At 42.1% G+C, this 7,805-nt stretch overlaps 1 non-coding gene across 1 annotated transcript; it reads right to left on the reverse strand.

Annotated features, from left to right (window-relative positions):
• Positions 1-6,944: 6,944 nt before the first annotated feature.
• Positions 6,945-7,051, reverse strand: LOC121145947. Its single transcript, XR_005882109.1, has one exon. It is a non-coding gene; the product is annotated as a U6 spliceosomal RNA (small nuclear RNA).
• Positions 7,052-7,805: the final 754 nt, after the last annotated feature.

Raw genomic sequence — 7,805 nt, forward strand, 5'->3', positions numbered from 1 at the left:
TTTTTTGATACATCAGCCAGCTACCTTTAGACATTCTCAGAAACTGTGGGAAATGTTCCACCTGTACGTAAATGAACATATAGATGGTTTGCTAAGCTTGTGGTATAGTGTGTGTGTCAGGGTCCTTGTGGCTTTAATTGCTGTTGCTAGCAGGACATAAACTGACTTTGTATGACATAGGAAAGTTGTTCTAAGGGAATGTAGATAATGAGATTGACTATAAACTGTGGCTTAGGAAAACGAAGGATTGAGTAACACCAAGTGGTTGATGGGTATGTTTGTCTAATTTGTACCTGAGATTTTGGTAGATGACAATTATATGTGACAATTATATATTCTGTTAGTCTTGAGTTATAAAGAGTCTGGAACAGTGAGTACTATGCACAAGGGGATGAGGCCTGTTCACTAGTCATGAAACAGAATTATATGTAAAAGACTTAGATGTGTCAAGCTGTAGTAATGATTTGAGATAATTATTACTATCCCCAAATGAGGGCTCAATAAGGAGTTATGAAAAGGTAATAATTCTGAAACTGTGGCATTGGAGTGAGACTTTAAAAGGCAAGGAAGTGAGAATTAAGGCTGAGAGCAGCACAATTATCACACTCAGATCACAACAATAAAATGCTCAAAGGCCACCGGGAATCGAGAATTATCACTAAATTTAGGTAACATCTAGTGTATGTAGCTGGGATGTAGGGTATGCATATTTAGACTTTTTGTGTCATTTAAGGGAAATTCTAAAGCTACTTGTGAATACCATGAATGACAAAGAGAGGGAAAGCAAAATTTTGGTTAGCTTTATATTTTATAATTTTGTACATCTAGCCAGGAAAGTCTGCTGGTAACTGACTTTCTGTTCCCTAGTAATTCTATGAGAAGGTCTAGTTCCATATGCTTGCATGACATTGATTTTGAATGAGCAAGGTCAGAGGTAGAAGCACTGGTCGTTGCTCTTGTTCATCAGCACGGTTCACTATATCATGGGGAATTGGTTCATGGATATTTTCTAGAGATCTTAATTAACTTTCTCTTACTGCATTGGGAAGGTTGGCACCAAGAGTAGCTGGTTCTGGCTGAAATGCAGTCATGACTGTTTCTCCCCTTGTGGGATGGCTGTTACAACTGCTGTCTAGATTCCCTCTGTGGCATTTTTGATTGAATTGTGGACAGAGGAGACATTTACAGGATCAAGACCTAAAAAGCTTGGAAGGCTGCTGGGGACAGCATTGCTGTGCAGTGCACGCTGGACTGAGTCCTGGCTGCTTCCTGCTAATGAACAAGGGGAACGAGTGGATAATGGTTCAAGTTCTTGGGCCCCTGCTACCTACATGAGCAACCTGTGTGGAGTTCCTGCTTCCTGGCTTTGACCTGGCCCAGCCCCAGCCATTGCAAGCCATTTGGGGAGAAAAACCAGTAGATTTGGAATGCCTTTTTTCTCTGCCTCTCATTCTCTTTCTGTAATGTTTCTTTATAATTATATATTTTTTTAATTGGAAGCTTTCATGTGTTTCCAATGTGCTATTTGTTATTGTTGTTAATGATAATAGAGATGGTGTCCCTTACTTTTGTATGGCCATCATTTTCTTTTTAGTAAACACATTTTAAAAATACATGCCAGTGAGAATGGAAAGGGAAAGTGAAACTGTTCCTCAGTATAGCAACATAGCTCTTATGACATAGGGCCGGGGAAAAAGAAGAAATTCAGAAGACTGTCAATAAGGCATTGCAAGACTAAATCAACATGGTGATTACAAGGCACTTTGCTAAGACGGAAACCCTTGTTTGGTATATCCTTCTCCATGGACAAAAAACATTCCTGCGAAAGATTAAAATCATGGTTTCATAGGAACCAGAAACCTTCAAAGTCTCTGTATTCTAGTCTCTACCAAGAGAGGGCTATGTCCTAAATAAAGTTATGAGTGTGGCCTTTGGGATCACCATCCTTGAAACTAACAAGGCTTCTGCAAGACTTTGAGAGGTAGCACCGCTGCTCCCACCTGCCCCGGAAGAGTGAGAGCACTGGAGGCATGAGGAAGTCTTGCTCTCCAGGTGTCATTGGGCAGGAATCGAGTCAGGAAGACTTCTCAGTATTCAGAAATGCTCTGTCCAATGGTGCCCTCACCAGGAATGATAGACAAGAGTGATGGAAAAGACACACCCAGAAGGGAGGGTCCTGGAAACAGCTAGTGGAATTCTTGCTTCCAGGGGCCCGAAATGGGGCCTCCAAAAGAAACATCTACTCTTAGAGGAGTGAGGTCTGCCACAGGGGCCCGGCAGACTTCAGAACAGCTGAGGAGCAGTGATGCCTCCCATTTTTTCCTTTTTTTTTTTTTTTTGTTTGTTTTAACTGGGAGAAGCTGTCGCTTGGGACTATTATTCTATATGTGTTGAGTTTGTGTTGGGCAGAGAGCCTGACATTTTTATCAAGAGGTGACTGGACTAAATATAGGCACGCTCAGACTTGGTATAGATCACCATGTGTGGTTGGAAAACATATTCTCCACTGCCTCAACAATCAGCAATTTTTGACTTTTCTTACTATATGTAGTACAACAAATTATTTAACCTTTCTCTGCTTCTAAAAAAAGTCTTGACCAAGACTCAAACTACAACTTGGTCTCTGAACAAACAGAAAGATTATATCCAAATACATACCTGTCACTGAATATATTTTCGACTTTTTAATCTTTGAGATAAAATGTTTTAAATTCACATCATAATCAAAGGTTTACTGCACTAGTAAATGAAGGGTTCACCAAGTAAAACGATCATGGTAAAACTCAATAATTAATGCCAAAAAAGTACTGATTTCCCTTCCTGTTTGAGGTTGCATACTCCCTTTCTGTGGGCATGGCAGGTTGAATTCAGCCTGGTGGGCCCCATGTTAGAGAACATTACTCAAAAAATGCCTGGCACAAAAGGTTGATGACCCTGTCAGGATTGACTTGTTTCCTGTACCTTACCTTCCTACCTTTGTAACTCCCAACCACAACCTTTCAGAGGAACCACAAGTCAGTGTTTTCAGGCAAGGAGGCTTCCCTGCCGATTGCTCATGCTTTCTGCTTTTGGAATTCCCTTTAGGGTACAGTTTTAGCAGAAATGTCCTTTTTCCATACACTACATTAATCACCAAATGATTTGGTTTCTCTCCACCCATGTGGCTACTCCTGAAGGTTGCTTTTACTAAAATGGACTCAGCTTGTCTCCTACCCTAAGCATGTGGTCCACTGCCTCTGTGTGGAGATGACAGGTGTGGGTGTTTTGCTCAAGCCCCTTCAACCCAAAGAACAACTTCATGCATGGTGTCAGAGCTGAGAATAGAACCCTCCCCACTGGGCAGTGAGATGTGCATGCCCGAGCACTTTGTGTCCTGTGTTGTTAAAGCTGACTCCCATGGCAGCCTCCCAGGGTCATCCTTTTCCTGTTTTGTGCCTCCTGTGGTTTGTACAGGCTGAAAAGTTACAGTTAATCATTGCAGGAGACCAGAAATATGAGGAATAAGTTCTTTATTTTGCAGAGGTAAAAGCAATTTCTCCGAGATTAGATCATTTTTTCCCAAGGTCCTAAGGGTGGTGCTTATCACTACTTAATTCAGTCCCTCCAGCACCTAATGCATTATCTAGGACCTTGCTGTGCAAAGGATGATCGTAGGCCCACAGCACCGCCATCCCCTGAAACCCTGTTAGCCAGTGTAGCTTCACAGTTGCCCCATCCCATAATAATGCATCAGAATCTTCAAGATTGGATTTTTGTATTTAACAGTGTGTGTGTGTGTGTGTGTCTGTGTGTGTCTGTGTGTGTGTGTGTGTGTGTGTGTGTGTGTGTGTATGAGAGAAAGAGAAAGAGAGAGAGAGGTCTCCCAGTTCAATGGTTCATTCCCCAAATGCCCATGACAGTCACAGTGGTCCAGATGAAGCCAGGAGCTAGAAACTAAATCTTGGTCACCCATGTGGGTGGCAATGATCCAGACACCACAGACATCTGATGACTCTCTCAGGCTGTGCCTTAAGTGGAAGCTGGAATCAGGAACCATGAATCAAACCTAGACACTCTAGTAAGGGGTCCATGTGTCTCAACCTGCGTTATAACCATTATTCCAAACAGCCCAGAATCTTCATTTTCAAAAGATGCTTAGCTGATTTCAATGCTCATGAAGGTTTAAAAAGCACAGAAAGATAAAATAATCTGTAGTGAATAAAGGCATGGAGAGAATATGAAATAATATTTATAGATATAAATGATATGTCAGAAAGCTCTGATGACATCAATTAGAAAATCTATGGCGAGAAGCCAGAGAGAGTGGAAGGAAGGCAACATGCAAAGAATATGCAAGATTTCCTTGACATTAAATCTCAGACTGAAGGGGCTCTTTGCAGACTCAGAATAGAGGAAACAGCAGCAACTTCATGTTAGATAAATGGCAGACCATGTGTGATCACTGAGAATAACATGAAAATGCTTAAAACTTCCAAAGAAATAGATCAACAAAGGAATGATAAGACACTATTTAAGTGCAAGAAGGATATGTAATAATATTAAAATCTTGAACTTCTCATTTCACACCCAGTGAATCTACTATTCAAAGTCAACACATTTTCAGACACGGAAGTTGACTGAGTTGCCATTCTTAATGGCAAAACAGAGAAGTGTTTATCAAGTCGAAGCACAAAGGGACTTATTAGAAGGCTTGAGGTGGCTCACAAAATCTCAGGGAAAGCAGAGAATGGGGCCAGCAGGCTACACAGCCAATAATAGCAGAGCCAGGGGCAGGAGCACTTACCTTCGCCACTGAGAGTGGCAGCAAGCCCCATGACTGTGTCTGCTGTTCAGCAGCTAGGATGCTAAGAACCAGACCTGAGAACTGTGCTACAGCTTCCCAGAGGAATCAGGCACTGTCACTGTGCTTGTCAGAGCGTCCGCTTTCTCTGCCTTGGCTGTTTCTCGAGATTGCTTGCTGCTCTCTCAGCCTCATAGGATGGCACTGGCTTGGCTGAACTGAGGTTCCATGGTAATCCTCAGCTTCTGGGAGTTTGCAAACACTTCTCAGTGTGAAAATCTGTAAAGAGGAAAAGAACTAGAGTTGGGTGAACCAGACGATAGTTGTCTGTTAGTACAGGGGTTTTTAGAAACATGCTAGAAAATTTGATACACAAGGTAGGAAATGTAAAAATATTTGCAACCGTAACCAATGTCACTTTGTTAAGTTTGTCCTTTAAAAGAACAGATCAAAAGATTTAAAAATCCAACCCCAGAAGTTTCCAGAAAAGATGACCCCCAAATGATGATGGTTTGAGCAAAGGAGTTTTGAATTTCTGATGCATGGGAATAGCAGGCATTCAGTACCAACCACACTTCCAACTCTGTATTATGTCATTTTTTTCAAGCTACTGCTGCGTGCCCTGTGCTCTGATGGGATGCTCACTGGAGATGTGGAGCAGGACAGGTGGTACAGCTCCCCACAGTCCCACAATCCTACAGGGGAGTAACCCATGCTGTGTGGTGCACTGTGTGCCAAACTGGTGTGCTCTGAAGGTTAGGTGTAACACAAGCACTTCGCACTTACTCCATTTTCAAGTTTAGGTATGCTTCTCAGAGTACAACTCTGTTACAAGTGGGGGAGCATCTGTAAAGGAGTATTTGAAGAGGTCTGAGACAAATAGTTGTAAACATAAAATGAGTATAGTTATAGAAAGAGCAGACAAAGTAAATTTCAGATTAAAAAGCACTACATGGAGCAAACTGGATAGTCTGAGTAAATAAAAGGAACAATCTCTTAAAAGTATTTGATTATTAACAGCCTATATTGTTAGCTGTTTACACAATTAGTTCTTTGTTAATATTTTAATTTTTATTTATTAGTAGTTGGAAGCAGAGTTTTAGAATTAGGGGAGGTGGAGAGAGATCTTTCATCTGCTGGTTCACTTCCCACAAGACTACAATGGCCAGATCTGCACCATTCTCAAGCTGGGAAATAGGAGTTTCTTCCAGATCTCCCACATAGGGGCAGGGTTCCAAGGGCGTGAGCCATTTTCTGTTGCTTTCCTAGGGCATTAGCATGGAGCAGAATCAGAAATGGAGCAGCTGGGTCTCAAACCAGTGTCCATATGGGATGTCAGTACTACAAGCAGAGGATTAGCATGCTACATCAGCATGCTGACCCTATACACAAGTAGTTTTTGCATTAGAATATTTCATAGAAAATCATAGCACTGAGGCAGGTCTGGTGGCTCAACAGGTTAATCCTCCACCTGCTAGAGCCAGCATCCTCAGTGGGAGCCGATTTATGCCCTGTGACTCCACATCCTGCCCAGCTCCCTGCTAATGGCCTAGGAAACTAGTGGAGGAAGGCTCAAGCCGTTGACCCTGCACCCACATGGGAGACCTGGAAGAAGCTCGTGGCTCCTGGATTCAGATCAGCTCAGTCCGGCCATTGTGGCCTTTTGGGGAGTGAACCTGCAGAAGGAAGCTTCTCTCTTTCTCCTTTTCCCTGTAAATTTGTTTCTGAAAAAAAAAAAAGTCTTTGGGAAAAAAAGAAAAGTACATCATGGCACCAAGGGCTTAAGTGAAAAATATAACTCATGTGTAGCACTGGCAAACTTATTTTTATGTTTGTATACGAACAGTTAACTAGTGGGCAGACACATGGTGCCTGAAGGCAAGAAGGAAAAGCCAAAAAGCTAATAGAAGGAGTACTTAGGTGGGATTAAACAGTGTGGACTCTCTCATTTTAATATTTATTTATTTTTATTGGAAATACAGATTTACAGAGAGAAGGAGAGCCAGAAAAAGATCTCCTAGCTGCTGGTTCACTCCCCAAATGGCTGCTAAGGCTGGAGCCAAGACAATTGAACCCAAAATCCAGGAGCTTTTTTTTTGTTTGTTTGTTTTTTTGTATAGATTTTTTTTAATTTTAACAATCGTTACATGGTTAATTTGGGCAAAAACATATGGAACGCTTCACGAATTTGCGTGTCATCCTTGCGCAGGGGCCATGCTAATCTTCTCTCTATTGTTCCAATTTTAGTATATGTGCTGCCGAAGCGAGCACAGGAGGAGCTTCTTTTGAAAACCATATTGTGTAATATAAACTAGATACATTTCCTCAGAAGGGGCTTAAGGCTGGATAAATCTCCTTCCCATATCATCTAAGCCCTGTTGTCTCTCCTGAAAGACTCGGTTTTCTTGGGCCAGCTTGGCTGCATCTCAAACATTTTGTATGAGAGTTGCAGGAGAAAAAATCAGGGGGTAGCAGCACAATGTCTCAATTGGTTTATCCTCCACTTCCAAGTGCTGGGATCCCATGAGCTTGCCATGGGATCATGTCTTGGCTGCTCCACTTCCCACCCACCTCCCTGCTTGTGGCCTGGAAAAACAGGAGAGGATGGCCCAGAGCCTTGGGAGGCTGCACCCACGTGGGAGATCCAGAGGAAGCTCCTGGTTTCTGGCTTCGGATCAGCTCAGCTCTGGTTTTTGTAATGATTTGGAGAGTGAATTAATGGATGGAAGATCTTTTTCTCTGTTTTTCCTTCTCTCTGTAAATCTGCCTTTCCAATAAAAATAAATAAATCTTAAGAAAGAAAAATATATGCATATATATGTGCTTTAAAGTTAGCTAGGAGGCCTCCTAAAATGTCTTTTACTGTCTTTCTGTTGATGGTGAATGTGAAGCCTCAGGAATCCAGCAAGAGAAAAAAGAAAACAGAAAGCCAGGTTACAGTTTAGTGAGGTAAGCTGGAGCCATTCGCCTTCAAGGGCCTTCGCTATCATGGCTTGCAAGTCTCCTCTCAGCATTTTGACAATGT

Source organism: Ochotona curzoniae, unplaced genomic scaffold, assembly GCF_017591425.1.
Source record: "Ochotona curzoniae isolate NIBS_2020 unplaced genomic scaffold, NIBS_Ocur_1.0 scaffold_3835, whole genome shotgun sequence".
Classification (NCBI taxonomy): domain Eukaryota; kingdom Metazoa; phylum Chordata; class Mammalia; order Lagomorpha; family Ochotonidae; genus Ochotona; species Ochotona curzoniae.